Raw genomic sequence first — 24,958 nt, forward strand, 5'->3', positions numbered from 1 at the left:
GGGAACACCTGACTTTTATTACCCTTCTTCTTTTTTGATGTTAATGTGGTTGGGCTTGATTAGTATAAACAGAAAAGGAGATTTGAATGAGTTCCCGTTTCTAAGGAAAAGGGGACCCTTGCGGATGCCTCCCTGTAACCCCTCCACCTATCCTGGAGGTCACCTGCCTGTGGTTCCCAAACACGCTGGTGAATTGCTGTGATTCTGACTGATGGCATTGTCTAGTAGGACAAAGCTCAGCCGAGCTCCCTATGCTCTGAGGAGTGGAGTAGCCAACAGTGCTTGGGGCCAATGCTCCAGGAGCAGCCCTCCCCCAAAAAGAATGGGAGTAAGTGAATAAAGAATTTAGCTTTCTATTCCTTCAGAAGACTAGTTCTTAGGGATGTTCCATCCTTTTATTTTTTTTTCTTAGCATGATCTCAGTCCCCCACAATTCATTAACTCATACTTTATTGGCTTTAGGTCTCTTTTTCCTATTCGTCCAATGTCCATCCTGTAGTCACCTCCCAAATAAATTACTTGTACTGAAATTCTTTTTTCAGATTCTGATTTTGCAGAATCCAAACAGAGTTAGTGGCATAGTTTACTCTCTGAAATTGCCTAGACTGAGACTTGCTCTTGAGGAGAACAAGCACTTGGAGCTACAGAGTGTCTGAACTAGCAGCTGACCTAGAAATCGTCACTGAGCAGCGTGAAGGGATATGGCAGGGCGGAGTCTGGTAAGGTAATCTATCATTTGGATAAAAATAAACTTATTTGGTTAGGAAGTACCAAAGGAATGATACTCATTTCTTCACTTACTTTATTGATGCAAGTATACAGGTGTAAGTTTTCAATATGAGTAACATAGTAATGCATAGTATCACTTGTATGATAGATTAGATATTTGTTGTGGTCTATTTTTAGATGTTTGTATTAGCGTGTATGTTTTTAGGTATGTTTAAGAAATAATAGTCATTTATGAATTTAATTTATTGAATTTTAAAAACATGTTCTGGAAGTTGCAGAAATGAGGAAGGCTTTTTAAAAAACCTCCAAAAATCTACCTTAAGGTGCCTTTGAATCTTTGCTAAGTACTGGGCTACACATGCATAGCGTAAAATTATACAAAACTGTTCAAAGAATGCTGGGTAGTTATAACCTTGCACAGGGATGAAAGTGTTCAAATTCTGATCCTCCACTGTGGAGAATCTTTGGGGAATTTAGTGGGGATTCCTGAGAGGTCACACCTTGGAAATGGGTATGAACTATTCCTAGAGTAAAGACTACTTTAACACTACTTATAAAAGCTTAAAAACAGTCATTAAGGAGTTCCTGTTGTGTCTCAGTGGTTAACGAATCCGACTAGGAACCATGAGGTTGCAGGTTCGATCCCTGGCCTTGCTCAGTGGGTTAAGGATCCAGCTTTGCCGTGAGCTGGGTGTAGGTCGCAGACGCGGCTAAGATCCCAGTTGCTGTGGCTCTGGCGTAGGCCAGTGCAAGATCTATAGGCCGGCATAGATCCATAAATTACAGTGATGCTGGAAGTTGTAGGATGATAGAAGTGGTTTTTGCTTGTTGTTTTGTTTTTGGCTGTACTCACAGCCTGCAGAAGTTCCAGGGCTAGGGACTGAACCTGAGTCACAGCAGTGATAATGCCAAATCCTTTACTGCTAGGCCACCAGGGAACTCTGGGATGATAGAACTGTTATTAACATAATGCTCAAGTTTGTAAAGAAAGACATGAACATAGCGAGAAGAGAAATGGAATATATAAAAAATAATTAAAATTAATTTTTGGAATGGAAAATTTAAATATTTGAAATGAAAAATTCACAGTATGGGATTAATAGCAGTTTAACATTGCGGAAGAAAAAAGATGAAAGACTTTGAAGATATAGCAGTAAAATCTATCCAAAATAAAGCAGAGAGCAATGCCTTTAAAAAAAAGAACAAATACTTGGTGACCTCTGAGGTAATATCAAGAAGTCCAAGATACAGTTAATTGGAGTCCCAGAATGAAAAGAGAGAGGGATGAGGAAAGCAAACATATTAAGAGACTCAATGGCTGAAACTTCCCAAAATTTGATTAAAACTATAAACTCACAGATCCATGGAGCTCAGAGAACATCAAACAAGATATCACACACATACAAGTACCAAAATATAGAGTGACACAAGGCACATTACAAAGTGCTAAAAACCAGTGGTTAAAAAAAATCTTAGCAGCCACCAAAGAATATCATCTGTATAGAGAAAGAAAGATAAGAATTATTGTATACCTCTGGTCAGAAACTATGTAAATCAGGAGACAATGGATTGACATCTTTAAAAATCCTAAAAGGGGAAATCCATATGCAACTAAAATATTCTTCAAAAATATGGTAAAAAATTTTTTTCAGCCAAACAAAAGCTATGACAATTCATCAGGAGATCTACATTACAAGAAATGGTTTTTTTTTTTAAAGGTACTCAAGCAGAAGACATCACAGAAGATGAAAATATAGATTTATGTGAAAGAATTAAGAGCAACAGTAAATATGTAGATAAATATAAAATTATTTTTATTTTAAAATTTCTTTATAGTTAACCTTTTACAGTAATAATAAAATAATGATAATATTATTATTAAAATATTATTATTATTTTAATAATTATTATTATTATTATTATGTTGTTTGGGGTTTATAATAAATGTAGAAGTAAAACAGATAACAAAAAATTGCAGTGAAGTGGAAACACCATGTAAGGGCTTTGTATATGAATTGATATAATATTATTTGAAGGTAGTTTTGATAAGTTAAACATTTTTTTGTAAATCCTAGAGCAACCATTAAAAAAGAGGTATAGGTAATAAGATAGAGAAAAATTGACATGACAACTAAAATTGACAACTGAGACAAAATTGAATGCTAAAACATAGTGAATTAATGCAAAAAGAGAGAGCAAATAAATAAATGAGTGGTGAATGGGATGAATAGAAAAGAATAAAAAAATTGTAGGCTTAAATCCAAACATATTGAATACTGTATTAAATGTAAATGATCCAAATGCCTCAATTAAGACAGATTTGAGGATTGAATAAAAAGCAAAATCCAACTCTGTGCTATTTATAAGAAACCCATTTTACATCCAAGGACACAGATAGGTTAAAGGAAAATAATAGAAGATTTGATATGAGGAGCAAAAGGAAAAAATAGATAAATTGGACATCATCAAGATTTAAATCATCCATTTCAAGGGACACCATCAAGAGTATGAAAAGATCATCCGCAGCATGGACAAATATTTGTAAATTGTATATCTTACAAGGGCCTTATATTTAGAATATATAAAAAACTGTTACAACTCAATAATGAAAATGTAACTAACTCAATTTTAAAAATGTTCAAAAGATCTGAGTAGACATTTTTCTAAAGAAGATACAGAAATGGCCAATAGGCACATGAAAAGCTGTTCCACATCATTTGCCATCAGGGAAAGGCAAATCAAAACCACAATAAGGCACCACATGATAGCCTGTCATGGCTAGAATAAACAAAGACATGATAACATGTGTTGATGAGAACGTGGAGAAATTGGAACCCTCATACTCTGCTGGTGGGATTGCAGAATGATGCAGCCACTTTGGGAAACAATCTGGCAGTTTCTCAAAATGTTAAACATAGAGTTACTATATGACTCAGCAATTCTACTCTTATGTGTATATCCAAGAGAAATGAAAACATACGTCCATACTAAAACCTGTACATGAATATTCATAGTAAAATTATTTACAATAATTAACATGAAAACAACTCAAATATCCATCAGCTGATGACTAAATAAGTAAAATGGGAGAAATTCATATGGTAGAAGATTATTTGGCAATAAAAATAAATGAAATAGTGATCCATGCTACAACATGAATAAAACTTGATAATATGCTAAAGGAGCCAGACACAAAAGCCTACATATTGTACTGTTCCATTTATATAAAATGTCCAGAATAGGAAAATCCATAGAGACAGAAAATAAATTTGTGGTTGCCAAGGGCTGGGCGGGTAGGGAAAATAGGAGTAACTGCCAAAGGATATGTGGCTTCTTTATGAGGTGATGAAAATACTCCAAAATTGTTTGTCAGGATGGTTGTATAACTGTGACTATACCAAAAACACTGAATTGTACATTTTGAAATGAGTTAATTGTATGGTATGTAAATTATATCTCGATAAAACTATTATTTTTTAAAAAGTAAGATGATGGTAAAAGTTAGCCCATGCAAAAAATAAATAAAAAGAAGTTGAAGTAGACTTCAGAAAAATATAAAGGGAGATATTTTATAATGATAATGAGTCAATTTACTATGAAGATATAACAATCCTAATGCATTTACATGTCAAAATAGAGCTCCAAAATACGGCAAAACTTAACCGAACTGAAAGAGAAATAGGAAAATCCGCAAATATTGTTGGAGATTTCAAAATTTCTCTCTCAGTAATTAAGAGAGCTAAACATATAAAAAATTAATAAATATATTAAAGTCCTGAGCAACTTTGTCAACCAATTTGACCTAATCAACATTTATAAAATACTCCACCTAATAACAATAGAATGCACATTCTTTTCTAGCGTCCTTGGAATATTTACTAAAATAAGACATTCTCTGGATGTCAATAAATTTTAAAAAGGATAGATATCATACAAACTATTTCTGTCCAACATGAAATTAGAAATCACAGAAAGAAGATATTTAGATGTTGGGAAATAAAGCAAACATTTCTAAGTAATCCATGGGTCAGAGAAGAAATCACAAGAGAATTTAAACATATTTAAAACCGAATAAAAATGAAATACAACATGTCAAAATTTGGGGGATACAGCTAAAGCACTTAGCTCTTTAGTCTGTAAAACACTCTTATAGAGAATTTATAGTTTTAAAAGCTTATGTTTAAAAAGAGGAAGTAAATAAAGTAAATTAGTTGATTTTCCAATATAAAAATCTAGAAAAAGAACTGTAAAATCAAAATAATGTTATAGAAAATACTAGAGAAAAATAGTAAGATCAAAAGCAAGTTCTTTAAAATGATAAATTGATAAACCTCAAATATCAAGACTAAAAAAAGTGAAATCACAACTTACTAGCTTCCAATAACAAGAGGAGACATCACTACGGATACTTTATATATTAAAGGATAACGACAAAAAAAAATTTTTAGAAGGAAATATAGGAGAAAATCTTCATGGCCTTCAGATAGTCAAAAATTTTTTAGGTAGTTCAAAAAATATAAACCATAAAAGAAAAAATTATTAAGCATACTTTATTGAAATAGAAAAAAAATCTGTTCTTTCAAAGACTACATTATGAAAATGAAAAGGCAAGCCATGACAGGGAGGAAATATTTACAATACATATATCTGACCAAAGATTTATATTCTATATATACATATGTATATGTGTGTGTATACACACACACACACACACACAACTTCTTTATCCATTCACCCATCAATGATCACATAGTTTGTTTACATGCCTTGGCTATTAGAAATAATGCACAGCAGCATAGATGAATCTCAAAAGCATTACTCTGAGTGAAAGAAGCAAGATACAAAAATGTGCATATAGTATGATTTCTTTTTAAAACTTGATATGTGCTATAGGTACTCCATCCTTCTGTTGAAGAATCTATGCCATTTGAACTATAGTTTCCCATTGTCTGGATTTTGCTGATTGCCTACTCATGGTGCAGTTCAACAAGACCCGTATATTTCTGCAAATTGGAAGCTGGATCCAGGGGCTTAATCAGACTCAGGTTTGATGCCTTTTGAATCAAAGGATGGAATGTTTTTTCATTAACAAACATAAAATATCTGGTTATTTTTCTTTTATGATGTTAGAAAAATGGTAATATTCTAACTCTATTGTTTTACTGCTTGGAATTTTTATAAAGAGAAGCTTCCCTTCACTTGCTGTTCAATTTTTTCAGTGGTACAGTTCTGAAAGGAAAGCAAAGATAAGTGTTTGATTTTTTTCTGTTTTATTTAATCTATTTTCAAGATGATTCAATTTCTTACCATCCAGCTTTTCAAATGTCTCTAGAAATGCATAGACTTAAAAATATTTGTTGGTTCTAATCAATTACAGTCTTATCCTTGTTGAAATTCAAATTGTCCCATCTTTGGAAATAGAATATGGGAATGGAATGGAATAAAATGGGAGTCTCCTTAAATTGGCTTCTGAGTTCTTTTGACATAATCTTAGTGGTCTTTAATAGTTTCCTTGAGGTATGTCACATTTTTCCAGGAAACACTGATTTCTCTTAATAGGAAATGACATTTCAAGACCATAGTCTGAAGATAGGTATGCAGGATGTCACTGGTTAGTGATTGCTTCATGGCATTTTCAGTGAATGGATGGATAGATAGATAGATAGATACACAGATATATACACGATAGATAGGTAGGTAAATAGATACAAAGAAAATGTGTTTATGCTATTTATTCTGATATTTCCAATTGCATTCAGGAACACAAGAATTTTTACTTAACCTCCTCTGGATTACATCTCTATCTCCTTTCTTCCACATTGAGAATCCTGGTTCTCAAGGATACAAGGGAAAATACAGTTAGAACATCCCACAATTACTTATTTTCTTTTCTTATATTACACATATAACAGTTACAGGAAAGGAATGCCAATTCTATCATCACCAATTATGATGACTGAAAAAATTTTTTTACAAATATAATCCCTATTTTCCCTACAATTTTTTATGCATACACATGCAATATATACTATCTGGGTTCATACCAATCCTGAAGCTGATATATGGGTCTCAGTGAAAGAATGATTGCTGTTCATTTTAGCTCTCTTATAATCCCTCTTCATCAAATACCAGATGTGGTTAAGACACATCTTTATGGTGCAATCCCACTTGGATCTCATTTTATTTGTTATCATGCACAATTTATTGATTAAGAAATAAATCAATAAGGATCATCTTTTGTCCAGTGTCTGCAATGCTGCCTCTGTCATATATCAGCTTTCCATATATGTGAACCTTTGTTTCTGAACTCTGTCTAACCCATAACAACACCACATAGTTTAATTACTATAGCTTTATAATAGGTATTATATCCAATGGGGCAAAGATCCCTGTCTAGGAGAAACAAACACAGATCATTTCTGAAGAATAAATGTGACAATTAAGCCTCAAAGAAATTCCACAGTTATAGTTCTACATTCTGTGGATGCATTAAATTATCACTGCACACATATGAAACATACAACCATGAATTAGATTAAACAAAAACAGCAAAAACAAAACAAAACAGGATTATACTTGCAAAGACTGATGATATAATTATCAAATACCAAATATATAATAAAAATAAATATGTATAAATGAATATATAAAGCAATAGAATTGGAAAAATGGTTTTGGAAAGGATCTGCAGAACAAAATTATAATAATTGAAAGTAGAATCTGGATGAATGGATTTAACAGTCTGTTAAGCACAGTCAAAGAAACAATTAGTGATTTGGAAGGTAAAGTTGAAGAAGTTGCACATAACGTGAGACAGAAACAAAGCAAAGAGAAATATGAAAAAGAGATTTAGAAACATGGAGGAAAGACTTAGGTTGAACATACTTGTAATTTGAGTTTTAAGAAAAAAATGATAATTGGGGGAAATTCAGTGTTAAAAGACATAATAAGTAAGTATTTTCCAGAAGGGGGTAAAGAGCATCAACCTTCAGATTCCCTCAAGTGTCAAATATCATCAGTAAAAAGAAATATACAACAGAGTGGAAATTTAGAACAATAAAAACTTTGAGAAGATAACAGAAGCAGAAAAACAGTGGGAGATAGGGTCAGGGGAGACATATCTGCAAAGACTTATAGCTGACTTCTCAGAAATAAGAGTGGAACCCAAAAGATGTGAAAATAAATTTTCAAAGTACTATAAGAAATTTGCATATTTAGTAATACAATCTTTCAAAAATAAAGGCAGAAAAAAAGACACTTTATGACACAGGATACCAATACATCTTCACAAAAGATACTTCTTGTCAGAAGGAAGATTTGTAATACATGAAAAATGGAAAGCATAAATATTGACCATGTACAATGGTAAAGTTAATGTCCAATGTCTCAAGCTTAATATCAAGCGAAAGTAGAGTATAATTTATGGACAGTGATAACGGACATGACAACATTCTAAGATTCTTATGTGGTTCAGAATAAGATTAAAACTATTGTATTAATAGTAGAAATAGCGATTATTATTATTATTATTACTATGTTCCAGGAATCTTATAGAAATAAAGAAGGAAAGAGAAAGAGGGAGAAAGAGGAAGAATTCTGTAGTCAAGTCAGTTTTGCTTAACCAAATGAAATATATTTCCTACTTGATTTCTCTAAGTTTTTTCTCAGCCAGTGTGCTTTGCAAATCCCTTCATAGAGATGTAGAGTGTTTGAAGTATTTCTTTTTTTTAATGTGACATCACCTTATCTCATGGAATATCTATTAATATCTTTAGAAACTTGACATTCTAGAGAACATTTTTTTGTGGCTTTTAAGTTTTATTGAAGTATAGTTGATTTACAATGTTGTGATAATTTCTGCTGTGCAACAAAATATATATACACACACATCCATTCTTTTTCAGATTCTTTTCCCACATAGATTATCATATATTATTGGGTAGAGTTCCCTGTGCTATACGTCAAGTCCCTGTTGGCCAACCATTCCATGTGCCACAGTGTACATATGCCAATCCCAAACCTGGGGAACATATTTTAAGTTGAATATGAATCCACTTGGGCTCAGATTTGCCTGCTTAAGAGAGTAATATAACCATGTAATCTTGAAGAGAATAACAGACTAGAATAACAAGGTCAGTCTCAGAAAGACCTCACACTTGGGAGAATAAGACACTAGGAAAGAATTGAAAATACTCTTGTCCAATGATACTGGGAAGGGTGAGACCTACTGAAGTCTGGTAAACTGGAAGAAAAAAATAAAAGCACCACCTAGCAAATGAATTGGAAAGCTTTTGCTTCAAGACTGTCGGAACATCTGGGAACACTGCCAAGTAATTCTGGGGAACAGACTTGGCACTGATTTTGGCCTTGTGTTCTGTATGAAAGAAAAAAGATTAATTTATTTTATAAGCCATAATACACTACCTAGAAGCCAAATTGCCAGTTAAAATTCTATTTGCAAGCAGGTGTAGGGTTTCAATATAGCTTTCACCTAACATCATGGAATGCTGCCTCTCCATAATCAAATATGATGCAAGCTCTCTTTCCAGCTACCTTTTCAGTGTTTCGAAATGTTCAGAAAATGGTAGGTTAGGAATGTCTACAATTACAATGGAATCTTATGTATCTACTCTAAATGCAGCTGTCTGGTTTATACAGTAGAGAGGAAATAAATCCCTGCTTATAGACAGGAGTATTTGCTCTTACCCTTCCAATTAATTGTTTCCTCTAGAAGTTAACATTTTAAACCTGTCCAAGCAAAGAGAAGGGTGAAATGTATGTGGTGGTTAGTTTTCCTAATTCCATGCTATTAGGAATATAGGATGTTACCCTTTTTTAAGTTCATAATTCTTTAATTGCAATTTATGTAATGCATCCCCATTGATGCTTTTTGTAATTTTGTGTATGTACTTGTTTTCTCTGAAGACTCAAAGAAATCTGCAGGTATTAATCTTCACAGTCCTCACTGGTGGAAGACTGCAAGGGCAAGCCAGAGCTGAGCTGGAATGAAAAGATTTTGGTAAGTGGAAAGGTGGGATGCCTTTCATCCTCTTCTCTGCCACTGATTGCCCCTCAGGACTTTTTTCTCTTGCTCTCCAAATCCTAATAAGCTCGAAGCCTGCCTCCTCCATGAAGCCACCCTTGATACCTCTGGTCCATCTTACTCATTTTTCCCTTTTCTCAAGATCCTACTGCCTTGCATTTTCCCCTGATTATTAATCTGACCATGTCCTCTGAACAGTGAGCTTCTTGAAGTCACGTTCAACACATATATTTCTGATTCTTTCTCAGTTCAGTGGTGGGTTTACAGATAGTAGCCCATAAATACTTGTTAATAAAGCGACTAATGAAAGAACCAAAAGAGTTCAGTTATTTAGGAGCCAGTTATTCAAGCTGCTCTCTGACAGTAGGGAGGTTATCTGTGGTTTGGGGATTACTTATTTATTATTATTTTTGTCATTTATATTCAGAGAGTTCAAGGAAACAGCACTCCTAAGAGCACTTGTTTCTTATCTGTGTTTATGATTGGACTAGACCAAATGCAAAATAAAGGCCTTTCCCAAGTATCCCAAACTTCCTGGGACTAGGATCTGCTGGGAGTGGATGGTGGCGGAGAGGGGGAGGGTGGGAGATGGGGCTGGAGATACACCTCTATTTTTCGGTTTCCCTCTGGCCTTCAGCTGCCACACCTTGCTATGTTGTTCTTTCATTCCCCCTCAAAGGCCTGCTTCAAAGATGAGGATTTGGAAACATGTGTTTAGCACTTGTAAACTCCTCCTCTTAGGCTTCGCAAAGTCAACAGGAGGCATTTTGATTATAGCTATTTGCTCTCAACACACAGCAAGTTGGCAGAAAATGAGAGGTCAGACCCTGCCTCTTCTTGCTTCTCTGGAGGAATCTATGCAGCCTGGCCAGATGGAGCGGGCCTGGTTACTCTGGAAGGCCCCAACCCGGGAACACAGTCCTGAACCCTGTGGCTTGGGGACACCAGGACACCTGAGTGAGTGGCCTCTGCTGTAGTGTGGATGCAGCCGGGGCTGTGCTGAACAATGCACCAGGAGGATCTGGAACGTGGTGCTGACGGAGGCGGAGGCCCGGCACAGAGCCAACAGCTGTCTGATTTATTTCGGCAGCAGCGTTTCCACAGGAGTAGGAAATTATTTAGTCATTGATACTTAACTGGCTTCCTTTCACATCAGTTCTACATCTTTCAATTATTTGCACATTTGGGGAGTTCTCGGGTCCTCCTAGACCCTGCAGGTGTGTAACTTTAATAAAGCACAATTTATTAAAATCTGAGCTTAGAAAAATCAATAAATTATGGGAATGGATTATTATTATTATTTACCACAAAAGGGTCTTGTGATCAAATTCAGAGTCCCTTCTATGAATCCATAATTCTTTAAGTGTATATAACACTACATTTGTGGATTTATCTGTCTTGACTTCAGAAGTAATCCCATTTTCTAGCTAAAGTACATCTTGGTTGTACCATGGCTGCAACATGGTTAAAATCATGTTATTTGACTTGACCTAGATTTGAGACCAAACTCTGCCACTTACGTGCTACGTGTTTGGATAAGTTTGTTGTCTTCTCAAAACTGCAAAATTATTATGTTTGCAAATATTAAAGGAGATGGCATACCTCGGGCACTTGGGGCCAAATAAGGGCTCAATATGGTAATGAACAATTCTTAGTCTTTTTGTTATTCAAGTATTTATACATAAAGGTTGGTTTACCCACATCTTATTTAAATGTAGCTTTTCCTGTTTCATTTAAGTGTGAGTTCTACCTTTATTGCTGTGACTTATCTCCTTAACCATTCTACCCATTGCCCCTCCTGCCCACCTGCTTTGGTCCCCTGGCTCTGGGACTCCCCTTGGGGCCGAAGTCCTTCTCTGGCCCTCCCATCACAGAATGGATTAGAACAGAGCTAATCCCAGACCATAATGACTGTAAACTGAGAGTGTGAAGTTAGATGGGGCCGTCTCTCTAAAATAATGCTTCTCACACTAGCCCATGGGCCTCTCTATCAGAATCACCTGGGGATGTTGATTCAATTGCAATTCCTAGGGTCCTGCACCAGAATTGTTGAAGTGGAATCTTTTGTGGGCTTTTAGATAGGAATCTGCATTATAATAAGCACCTAGGCTGTTCCGGTGCTAAATAAATAAAATTCTACAACTGCAGTCTTCAAGCTTTCCTAATTGTACTTGTCCTGGGGATGCTGAATAAAAGTAGAGGTTCCTGGGCTCCACCCCAGCGTTTCTAATAGAGGAGCCTGAGGATGCATATTTTTAATGTGTCCCCAGATGACTCTGTGAGGCTGGCAAGTGTAGGAAGTGCTGCTCTAGAATGACTGGCCAGCGATGTGATTGGTGGTGGTAGCAGTAGTGGGGTAGGTGGTGATGAGGGAGGTGGAAGGATCCGGGGAGTGACTTGAGTCAAGGGCCCATTTTGATTCTCTAACATCCCCTTCAGGTGTAAGAGTCTGTGTCCAGCTACTCCCACCCTGTTTGAGAAAACAGAGCAAAGGCCATCTGGAGAGCGTGAATAGTGTGAAAGTCAGCAGTGAAGCTCTTGGGCAGACACCAGTAATGCCTGATGAACAACCGTGGGGCCGTTGACGAATGGCGAGAATAGCTGCTTATCGTAACAGCCATTCCTGGTTCTCTCTTGCAGCCTGGGTGAAGTTCCTACCAATACCTTTCCCACAAATTGCATCCTTTCCTCAAACTGTCTGGATCATTTTGTAACCCAAATGGCTTTCATCAAAACAAGGGCCTGCCACCAGGTGCTGACCATTTAGTGACCCGTGACGGAGCTGCACCTCCTCACTCTCCTCTGGGCCTCTGTGCCAACCTCTGTAGCCAGGTTAGTTCTCTCAGAGCCCACTCTGCCTTTCTCGAGGACCTTGTGCTGGGTTAGAGCTCCTCTTTAGCAACAAGCCGTCATGCTCTGTGCACAAGCCTTATCTGTGGCAAGTAGGACAGTAGTGTTTCAACCTCATGTTTTATTGACAGACATGACTACCACGTTGAAAAATCTAGTTGTTGTAAAAACATTCTCTTGGGATACCTGTCCTCTCTCTGTGGTGGTCTCCTTCCTCCCAGCAAAGCTGGATGATACTTCTCTTAGTCTGCTGCCTACCCAGTGCTGGGAAGGCAACCTACAATCAGCCGTCTGTCTTCTCTCCATCTTCATGGCCATGTGGTGTCTGTTGTGGGGTTTTGCTCCCAACTGCTTTGGGCATCGGTTCACTGCTTCATGATAATACTGCCTTTTCCCTTCTCTTCTTGCAGTCATCAGCTGTGATCTCAGAAGGTGGTAGGGCTTTGCACTGAGGAAGACTCTGCTACCACTGTAGTCTTTCATCTCGCTTGTGTCATAGCATTCCAGCCAGCAAACATGTAGTGATGAGGGCCTCTTCCTGGAGAGATATTATTGTAGGCTCGAGGGCATCCAAGATAAATAGGATAAAGTCCAAGCCAGAAAGAAATTCAAATGAGGAGTGCAGTGGCATTCCTGTGGATGCCATATCCAATGGTCAGCCATGCTATGAAAATATTAGAGTTAGGATATTATGAGGAGAAATAATGTGGGAATTTTTCAGTTGTGAGATGTGTATCTATATCTTTATCTATGGAAAACTGAAATATTATCAGGAAAAAGCACTAATAGTGTGCATTGTATTAAGTGCTGTGTTTTCAATCCATCTAAACCAGTTTGGTCATTCACAACTGTTGGGTTCTTTTGGCAAATAATGATGGCCTCCAATGCCAAGAGGTAGAGGAAGGGTGTAGGTCTCATTCCCAAGAAACTTGCTACCAAGTGGTCCATTACAAGGAAGGCAAATCTCAAACCAAATCCTGCAGCACACACACAAAAACATTTATTAGCACACAAACACAAGGAGTCATACAGTATACTCTTACTGGCTCCCTTTCTTGGTCCCTCTGCCAGGCCCTCTGTGTGACAACCTCACCAGTGGCAGGTCCCGAAATATTCTCTTGGGAGGATCAGCTAGCCATCAAGTCAGAATCAGACTGTAGAGCCTCTGATGAGAGATAGGACATAGGTCCAAATGGACTTCCAGGCTGGGCCATCACACTGGGAGGTATTTGGATGCTGAAGGTGATAGATTCACGTGCAGGTGGGGTGTCAGTACCTCTCTAGTCACAACTGGACACTACTCACATTGTCTCTGAAAATTATTTCTAATGCCATGAATGCACATGTATAACCCCTGCAGTAGAAATGGCAGTGGAGATAACTGAAGCACTCAAAGTACGCTGGAATGTGAACTCCTCGGTATAAAATTCTAACAAAGTACCTCTGAACAGTTTAGTCCAGATTAGGATGTTAATCAGTTATTCCTAGCATGTAAATTAAAGTGAACACACACATGCAGACATATCACAATACTAAGCTAAAGTGTTTTAAAGTAAATTTTAGACTTCATACCCAGTGGACAGTGTAACAAATCTTCCATTTAGCTGTCATAATCATCTCAACAGTAAGATTAAATAAAAATGACTAAATTCACATTGCTAATTTGAACAAGCTTTTCTTAGACAAAAAACAAATAATACACATTTTGTTTATGATGCTTTTTTGTCGTTGTCATTAAAGTATAGTTGATTTACGATGTTCCTTTACTTTCTGTTGTACAGCAAAGTGACCCAATCACACACAGTTCCTGTGCAGTACAGTAGGGTCCCATTGCCCACCCACTCCAAATGTCACAGTTTGCATCCAAAAAACCCCCGAGCTGCCTATCCATCCCCATCCCTCCCCTCTCCCCTTGGGAACCACAAGTCTGCCCTCCTTGGCCATGATCTGTTTCTGTTTTGTAGATAGAGTCATCTGTGCCATATTTATTTTATTTTATTTTATTTTATTTTATTTTATTTTATTTTATTTTATTTTATTCTTTTTGTCTTTTTAGGGCTGCACATGCAGCATATGAAAGTTCACAGGCGAGCGATTCAATGGAGCTGTAGCCACCGGCTTACAGCAGAGCCACAACAACACAAGATCCAAGCCGCGTCTGTGACCTACACCACAGCTCACAGCAATGCTGGATCCTTAACCCACAGAGCAAGGCCAGGGATCGAACCTGCCTCCTCATGGATGCTAGTCAGGTTCACTAACTGCTGAGCTATGGCAGGAACTCCTGTGTCATATTTTAAATTCCACAAATAAGTGATATTATACGGTATTTGTCTTTTTCTTTCTGGCTTATCTCACTTAGTATGAACATCTCTAGTTCTGTCCATGTTGCTGCAAATGGCATTAACTTATTTTTTATGGCTGAGTAGTATTCCATTGTATATATGTACCACAACTTCTTAATCTATTCATCTGTTGATGGATGTTTAGGTTGTTTCTATGTCTTAGCTATTTTAAATAGCACTGTGATGAACATAGGGGTGCACATATCTTTTCTAAGGAAAGATTTGTCCTGATATATGCCCAGGAGTGGGATTGCTGGATCATATGGTAATTCTATATTTAATTTTCTGAGGTAGTTCCATTACTGTTTTCCATAGCAGTTATACCAATTTACATGTTCACCAATGGTGAAAGAGGGTACTCTTTTCTCCACACTCTCTCCAACATTTGTTATTTGTTGACTTGTTAATGATAGCCATTCTGACCAGTGTAAGGTGGTACCATATTTTAGATTCCACAAATAGTGGTATCATACGGTATTTGTCTTTTTCTTTCTGGTTTGCTTCATTTAGTATGAGAAGCTCTAGTTCCATCCAAATGGCATTAGTTTATCTTTTTTATGGCTAAGTAGTATTCCATTGCATATATGTGCCACATTTTTTTTTTTTTTTTTTAGTCTTTTGAGGGCCACACCCACAGCATATGGAGGTTCCCAGGCTAGGGGTCTAATCGGAGCTATAGCTGCCAGCCTATGCCACAGCCATAGCGACGTCAGATCTGAGCTGTGTCTGTGACCTACATCACCACTCATGGCAACACCACCCACTGAGGGAGGCCAGGGATCGAACCTGCAACCTCATGCTTCCTAGTTAGATTCATTTCCGATGAGCCATGACGGGAACTCCATGTACCACATCTTCTTAATGCTTTCATCTGTTGATGGACATTTAGCTTGCTTCCATGTCTTGACTATTGTGAATAATGCTGCTCTGAACGTAGGTGTGAGTGTATCTTTTCCAATGAAAGTTTTGTCCTGGGTGTATGCCCAGGAATGGGACTGCAGGATCATTCCATACTGTTTTCCATAGTGGTTGTACCAATTTACATTCCCACAAACAGTGAGGGAGGGTACCCTTTTCTCCACAACCTCTCCAGAACATGTTGTTTGTTGACTTGTTAATGACGGCCATTCTGACAACCTTGAAGTGGTATTTCATTGTAATTCTGATTTGCATTTCTCTAATAATTAATGATATTGAACATTTTTTCATGTGCCTATCTTCCACATGTCTTCTTTGGATAATTGTCTATTTAGATCTTATGCCCATTTTTCAACTGGCTTTTTTTTTTAACTGTTGAGTTGTATGAGTTGTTTATATATTTTGAATATTAGACCCTTGTCTGTTGCATCATTTGCAAAGATTTTCTCCCATTCTCTGGGTTTTCTTTTCATTTTTTAATGGTTTCCTTTGCTGTGCAAAAGCTTTGGAGTTTAATTAGGCCCCATTGCTTTGTGTCTTTATTGTCATTTATTCTAGGAGGTGGATCAAACAAGATGTTGCTGTGATTTCTGTCAAAGAGTGTTCTGCCTATGTTTTCCTCTAGGAGTTTTGTAGTATCTCTGATTTTCAACTCTAACTCCATTAAGGAAAATCATATCTGACCAAGGGAAATTACTCTGCCATTGTTCTGTCTAGATCCTCATCCTTCATCATCCAGGTCTCCTTATTCATTCATTTTATTTTCACTTGAACAGAAGTTACTGAGTCTCTACACTATGCCTGGACTAGGGTAACAGAGATGAATGTAAGTGGTCGCTCTCCTCCAGGAGCCCACAAACCAGAGAAGAAAGCTGGGTTTTAGACAAGATGCACAGGTGGGAATCTTAGGTCACCGATGCAGGAAGCAAGGATAGTTTTTTTGTTTTGTTTTTTCTTTTTGCCTTTTCTTGAGCCACTCCTGCAGCATATGGAGGTTCCCAGGCTAGGAGTCAAATCAGAGCTGTAGCCACCGGCCTACGCCAGAGCCACAGCAACATGGGATCCAAGCCGCATCTTCGACCCACACCACAGCTCACAGCAACACCAGATCCTTAACCCACTGAACAAGGCCAGGGATCGAACCTACAACCTCATGGTTCCTAATTGGATTCGTTAACCACTGCGCCACAACGGGAACTCCAGGAAGCAAGGATAGTTAACTGTCTTACTATAACCATATCAAGTCCTGTCCTGATCTCTCCTATGCTCACAGTGAGAAGTTTACTCCTAGACAATTCAGAATAAGAGACAATTCATGGTTTCCCCCTTGCCCTTCTTCCTGGGGCTACATTTACACCACTGGTTCCACTTCAGTGGGAGGAACACAGTGGTCTAACACGTGGACATCTGCCGTGGTGTCTGGGCTCATATCTTATTTCCAGTGACCCATTCATGCAGGACACAGGATGTCCTTCCATTCCCTGCTGAAAGGTCCCTTTGAGCCACCAGTGCATTCCCAGCTCCTTCAGCTACCTCCCTGGATGTGGCAAGTGAAGCTCTTGAAAGCTGTCCTCCCCTCCTGGCCACCCTCACCCACCCTGAGTCACTTGCCAGAGGCTTACTTGCTCTTGCTTCTGACTCCCTTTTCTCTGGCTCCAGTCCGTAAGATCTTCCACATCCGAATAAACTTTGTGCTGTAAGACATTCTGAACCTAGGCTTTTGATCTTTTAAAATATTCTCTTTTAAACAATGAACTGCCAACTTGAGTCTATTTGGGGAAACTCAAAAAGCTAATATTAACTCATTTCCTGCTCTTTGAATGTTTTATTTAACAGCCCCACTCTCAAGGGTAGTGACTATAGACTGCCCATCTGCTCTAAATGGACGAAAGAACAGGGGTATCGGAAAATACTAGAGAAAGAGGTACAGGTTTTTCTTTGGATGCCTTTCTCCCCATATTGGCAATTTCAATAGAGCGGGTTAAGTAAGGATTTTGGTTGAGTGGACCCACTGTGTGTCCTGAGCACACACAAGAGGGGTGCTTAAAGCTGACTGGGAGGTGCAAGGAAGGTGAAATGGAGGAGGGAGTTGGCTAGGTGGATAAGTGAGTTCTGAAGGCAGAAAAAGTAGCACAACAAAGGCTTTGGCCATAATGGAGAATATGTCCTGTTTGGGGGTCTGTAAGCAATTTAGTGTGGCTGGAATATAATTTATGGTAGGATCGGAGCCTGGTAAAATATGGGGTTTAACTGGGCTCAGATAATGAAATATGCCATCTTGAAGACAATGGAAAGCCACAGGAGGATTGTGTGTGTGTGTGTGTGTGTGTGTAAAGGAGAGTGACACTCTCAAATCTACACTGTATAGAGGTCTATCTGCCATTGGTAAGAATTGACTAAAAGGCACGTACGGGTAAACCAGCTAAAATGAGCTTTCAGGAACACACAGAGAGATTATGAGCCTCTGATTTGATATAATGGCAAGTAAGGCTGAAGAGAAGGGAAGATATAGGAGACATGATTAGGAAAATAGATGGGATTTACTAACAGATTGGAAGTGTGTGAATGGGGAAGATTTAATAATTCCTTTTTTTTTTTTAGTGAATGATGGTGTCATTTTCCAAGACAAAGAAGGTAAGAAAAAGAGCTGATTTGCGGGATGAGATGGAGGATGAAGGAAAAATATCAATGTCTGTGAGGTATCCAAACAGAGTAGGCTCAGCAGCTCCGGCAAGAGCTCTGGGCTGAGACGGGAACGGATTCTGCTGTACAGCAAAGCTGGCTCAAGTCCGGGGAGTGAATTAAGATCAGAAAGAGAGAGAGAGACTATTCACACTGTAAAGAGAAGAGGGATAATTTCAGGTTCTTAACGATGGCCAACACTTCACAATCCATCCCTTTCATTTTTCTCTTCTGTTTTCAAGCTGGTTTGCATCAAAATGGTAATTCTCTCCTTTTAGGATTTTAATGCCAGCTGCAGAGAATTCTGTGTTTCTGTTTATAATTGTTTAAAGATCTGATTTTGAGAATAGTATCTTCAACAACTGTTTGCAACCACTTTGGAAACCTGGTTGGAACATAGTTTTTCTCTGTTAAACCGATTGTCTATGGAGCATCGCAGTCTCCTGATAACTGGCACATGGGCCTCCCTCTCTACTCTGTCCTGTGGCAGGGGAGGGGCAAGAGGCTTTTCATGACGTTAGAACCTAAAGGCAAGCATAATATCTAGATTTTGTGCTGCTAAAAAGACCCCCTTCTCTTCTCAGAAGTTCTCAACTCTCTTCCTTCCTTCTTTCCTTCCTTCCTTTTGCTGCACCCATAGCCTGTGGAAGTTCCTGAGCCACGGATCAAACCCCACGCCAGCAACCCAGGCTGCTGCTGTGACAATGCCAGATCCTTAACCCACTGCACCACAAGATAATTCCTATCAACTCTTATACTTTCTATGTTACAGGATAAATTGTCCCCTGGTCTGTTACAGAACATTTATTAAAGTTTTGACATCCCAAACACCAATTGATAATATTTTTGTGCATAGGCTTGTGTTTCTTTAAAAACCATTTTCTTAGGACAGTGACAAAATCCCCAAAGTTATATAAGGTAGAAAAAAGTGATGTGATCTTGAAAAGTAATGAAATAAAATTGCTTCAGTGTTTATCACTATTGTGATAAAATGGTTACATAAGACTTGAGAGTATTTTTCCATTTATCACAGCACATCCATAAATTATTCATCAAACACTAGTGTTCCACGGCACGCGGTATGAGAACCATACCATTGCAATGTTTTGATTGTCCACAATTCCGTGTTCACCATGTGGGACTCTGATATCTTTAAATTTAAAAGGCAATTGCAGAAAAGTAGAGAGGTGGCCTCAGAAAGCTGGTTAGCCCTGTCCTTCAGAACTACTGGCCTTGTCCTTAGCACCCTTGGAGAAAGCAGGGCTCTGGAAGGCTATGGACAGACCTTGCAAAGACTGCAAAATAGGAGGCAGCTGGGCAGTGCTCTGGCAGCAGCTGCAGCAGTGAGAGTTGTAGGAGCGGTCATTAGATAGGCCACCCAGAAGGCAGAGCAGCCAAGCCACTGATTGCAACCAGCCTAGTTCGCAACAGGGCCCACCGCCATATCACAGATGTGAGGGGTGGAGGAGGCAGGTGCCACGTCCTGGCCTCATCTCCCGACGTGCTTGCAGATGCCAGTGGCAGCAGCCATGTTGCAGAACTGTGTTACTCTCCCTCTCTGAGAACATGTGAATGTGTGTAATATATTGTTAAAGGATATCTTTTTAAAAGGGTAAAATCTTGCTGTCCTACAGATATAAAATGAACATGTGTTTAAATATTGTGTTTAAATCAATATATGAGTGAACCAATAAGACGTTATGACTGGTTTAAAGAATTCCAAGAAGCACACAGAAGTAGAGATAAGGACTTTAGAAATGCATTTACTAAGAGATGCAAGATGTGTCCGCCCACTGTGCAATAATCAGTTAATTTGCATTTCTATGGATATGAATAATTTGTATTATTGTCTGTGTTCTCCAATTCACAGGGTTATAAAATAGCTCAAAGACAATGAAAGATAGAGAGAATGCCAAAGGGTGAGTTGCTTAGAATATTTTCCAGTTCATAGTAAGTTCAATGTAAGTTTTAGTGATATTTATTATTATAATAATAGTGTATTTAGAATCAGACAGGCTTGGGTTTGAATCTCATCACAGGCACTCACTAATTGGGTGATCTTGGGCAAGGAAGTTCATCTTTCTTAGCCCAGTTTTCTTATCAGTGTGCCATTATTTGGGACTAGTGAGGAGTAACTGGAATATTGTTTGTAAAATACTCCATAGGGGGATTAGCACAGAGTAAACATTCAATAGTGGTAGCATTATTTTTATTACCAAAATTGGCAATTTTAATAATGCTGAAACTTCTGTTTATATCACTAGCCATTGCTGTTTTCATTATTGGTGTAATCAGCTAAAATTTTTTTCTGATATAATGTTTTAAATCATAAATAGATAAATAAACGAACCTTGAATATTTAGTCTGGCAAAATGGTACTTGCTATTTCTGTACTTACTTACAAAGCTAATTATTGAGTAGGTCTATGTTTCTGCTTTCCTTCTCACTCTCTCTTTTTTTTTAAAGTTAGGCTTAAGTGCATCCTTGTTCCAGGACATGGAAGGGAGGTTTGTCAATACTCCTTGCAAACTGAGCATGCAGCACAGAATTTTTATCAAGGACCATTTATGAAACAGATCACTCAATATCATGTCATTTAGAGTCACTTCAAAAAATTCATTGATTAAGAAAATCGTAAGACTGTCAGGAAACTTCAGGATTACCAATCAATCCATCCCTCTATTTTAGAGATAGGAAACTATTATTGAGAGAGGTTAAGTACATTGTCCAATGCCACACAGCTAGGCATATGCAGAGTTGGGACCAGAAGCCAAACTTTTTGATTCCTAGGTTAATTTTCTCCAACTTTCCCTACATTAGAGCCTCATAGAATTGGCCATAGCTGAAAATAGAACCGCTAGCTTTCCTCTGCATATATTGAATTGAGAAATCAAGATCCACAGGAATGTCGGGCCAGTTTCCTACAGCACTCAGGACCCATTGGAGATACCAGAGAAGGAGGTTCCACTTAACTGGAGCAAAGTAACCATCGTCCAGCATGGAACGAGCAACCCGCTTGTCTGCAGCACCTCATGATTTATTAACTGCTACTGGTGCCCATGAAATATTCATCCACTCTCCTAGCCACTGCTCCACTGCATTAATAAACCATCGCTCCCCCATCTGTTCAGGTGTGCAGCTTGGGGAAGAAAAGCTTCACGCAAGATGGAAAAGAGACCTCATTTCACGTTTAGCTCAGAGATAGAAGACTGATGCACTTCTTGGTTGCTGGGGCAGGGGAGGTTGCTGAAGCACAGTCAGGGCTGTCTCCCTGGGCTCCTGGACAGGGAAAAGCCCTGGCCCCTCAGTAAGGAAAGGCTGCAATAGCAAGAGGGAAGAGGGAAGGGTTTCACAAGTGTTGCTGGTGGTAACACGCCCAGTTTCAGTCTGCGCTTGTTTTCCCCCATAATCAAGAGTGCTTATGGCACAGGGAGCCTTGGCTGGCCTCTCACGGATGCTTACTTGACCTGGATCCAGGTTCAGTGAGGAGCCTTGAATGCAGACCTCCCCTTTGTAATCAGAAAGAGTAAACCCTTTGCTCCACTTCCCTGCTCTCACTTTTTTGGAGGCTTCTTCATTGACTTCTTTCTGCTGCTCCTTCACCATGAGTGCTTGCCTTGAGCCCTCGTCTCTTCTTACAGTGTATATTTCCCACGGGTGTTGGTATCCACGATCATACATTCTCCCTCCATCAGTAACACTCACCCATCTCCGTCCAGAGCTCTCCTCTCTCTTCAGTTTCTGATCTACATGACCATCTATACCATCCATCTTTACCATAGAGCCCATGGCCCCTCCACCTCCATAGGTCCCAAACTGAACTTGTTACTCTCCAAGCCCCGACCCCACCCCACACTCTCCTAGCCTGCTCTACCTCTAAATCTTATCTTTAAGACAGGAATCTCCATCACGTTACCTATGCCCAAAGACTTGGGAGTGTGACCCCAAGTCTCCCCTCTTTTGACCTCCATGTTTCAGTTATCACTGCTAATTATTACTGTAAAACTTGGTGACTTAATGATAACTTACTCATGTGGCTGGCAAGATGGTGGTGGTTGCAGGGAACTCACCCAGGGAGCCTCAGTTCTCTCCATTTGAATCTCTTCCTGAGGTTCCTTGGGCTTCCTCACAGCATGGTGGCTGGGTTCCAAGAGACGAGACATGGAAGTAAAGGTCTCTTAAGACCTCGATCAGAAAACTGGCAAATACACTTCTGCTGTATTGTATCAATAAGCAGTCAGAGCCGACCCAGGTTCAAACACAAACCCCACCTCCTTTCTTTTTTTTTTTTTTTTTCTTTTTTAGGGCCACACCTGTGGCATATGGAAGTTCCCAGGCTAGGGGTATAATTGGAGTTACAGCTGTTGGCCTACGCCACAGCCACAGCAATGTGGGATCTGAGCTATGTCTGCAACCGACATCACAACTTATTGTAACACTGGATCCCCAACCCACTGGGCAAGGACAGAGATCAACCCGCATCCTCATGAATATTAGCTGGGTTCATAACCTGCTGAGCCACAGCAGGAATGGTGGGTGGTGGGGGGGTATCAGAGAATCTAGAGCTGTATTTAATCTGTTACACTGTTCGTCCAACCCAACTTTCATAGTTCTCTCCCTGCTTCCATGCCTCTTCACACACTGTCCCTTTGATTTTGAATGCTTTTCTCACCTCGTTCTATTTCCTGCTCTTTCTTCAAGATTCTGCTCAAGAGTTATAACATCTTCCCAAATCTTTCTTAGCCCTACTCCCTCCAGGGTGTAACATAACACACTATGTTAGCATTTATTATCCTGTATTATAATTGTGTGTCTATCATAAGACTGTGAGTGTTGTGAGGGTTGGAACTATTTTACTCATTTTTGTGTCTCCAGATTGAAGCGTGAAGCTGGGCAGAGTAAAGGACCTCAGAGAACATTTATTGAGTAGGTAGATGGTTCCTTATTTTAACCTCTCATTGGTCCTATACAGTGGCAGAAACTGAGTATTATTCCTGTTTGACTGCCTGACTTCCTTATCTTGCTGAAAAGAAAGAAACAAACATGGCAAAGAGTAATGACATGACCCAATGTCATACAGCCAGGAAGATAATTTAGAGGAGTCAATAGGAGTTCACTTCCCCAAAGTAAATTTTGAAATCATAGACCCAAGGACAAGGTTGGGAAGGCTAAGAAAGAGCCCCGCCATGAATGGGCTCAGTTGTCTAGCAGAAAATGCTCCTGAGAGTACCCACTCCATTCTGTACTTCCTGGGGTGGGCAAAAGACTTTGCCCTCCACCAGGAAATGGAAAACATCAAAAAAGATGGAAGATAGTCTCAGAATCTATTAAAAAATGTGGATGGACTCCTTGCCATGCTTTGGGCAAATAGGAAACGTAGATTTAATGTAGATTCCCACAATGACTGTGGGAGAATGAGAGTTTACTAGTAGTTCTCAAGTGACTCTTCAGAGCAGAGAGGGACAGCTATTATCAGAAAAAGAGACTGTGTCAAGAAGCCCAAGTGTTAGGGTCAATTGGATAATTCATTGGAGTTAAAACCTCAGCTAAGATAAAACATTCCTCAAGGACATCTGCCTTTCTGTGCTCTGATTTCATGCTTAACATATCCCCCTTCTGTTCACCAATTTGGTTTCTCACATATTTTTTTATTAGGAAAATATTCTCTTGATAGTGTATATGGGTATTGCAGTCACTGGAAAGAACCCTTCTTCCTTGTAAATTCACGTATCAATATTGTAGCATTTAAGCTCTGAAGCCAGTTTCTTAAGCAGAAGAAATTCCCTATGTACAGTCAAATGGATTTTTGATTTGTTTTTTTTTAAATAGTGCAAATAATTCATATATTCTTTCCCATTGTAAGAGAGTCAAACAATTGAAATAAATATATATGAAAGCCCCCTTCACTGCCAGGCCTCCTCAACCCACTTTCAGTCTCAGAGATAATCATTGTAAGGAGCCCCATATGCAGCCTTCAGTCCCTTTTCATACATTTATAGAGAGATGTGTATATTGAATTATTTATAAATGTCCCTTTCTATTTTTATATAAATTAGATCATACAATACATTTCTCTCTTTCACTTAACTGTAGTCCACGAACATCCTTCTACGTTTGTCCACAAAGCTCTGACTTCTTGTTTCTTATGGCTGCACATTTCTTTAATAGGATGTACCCGTCAGTGTTCTCCAGAGAAAAAGAACCAATAGGATGCCTACATTCGAGAGAGAAGAAGAGAAAGATTTATTATAAGAAATTGGTTCATGTGATTATGGAGGCTGGCACGTCCCAAGATCCTCAAGGTGAGTCAGCAAGCCAGAGAGACCCAGGAGAGCCGTCGGTTTAGTTCCAGTCTAAAGGCAGAGTCTTTAGTCCAGTCCAGGCTCGAGAC

General features: G+C 38.8%; 1 long non-coding RNA gene across 1 annotated transcript; it reads left to right on the forward strand.

Annotated features, from left to right (window-relative positions):
* The first annotated feature begins 507 nt into the window (after positions 1-507).
* Positions 508-19,255, forward strand: LOC125111045 (uncharacterized). Its single transcript, XR_007130816.1, has 4 exons — positions 508-724; positions 5,623-5,774; positions 9,655-9,748; positions 18,487-19,255. It is a non-coding gene; the product is annotated as an uncharacterized LOC125111045 (long non-coding RNA).
* Positions 19,256-24,958: the final 5,703 nt, after the last annotated feature.

The sequence above is a fragment of the Phacochoerus africanus genome, chromosome 11 (genome assembly GCF_016906955.1).
Source record: "Phacochoerus africanus isolate WHEZ1 chromosome 11, ROS_Pafr_v1, whole genome shotgun sequence".
Lineage (NCBI taxonomy): Eukaryota > Metazoa > Chordata > Mammalia > Artiodactyla > Suidae > Phacochoerus > Phacochoerus africanus.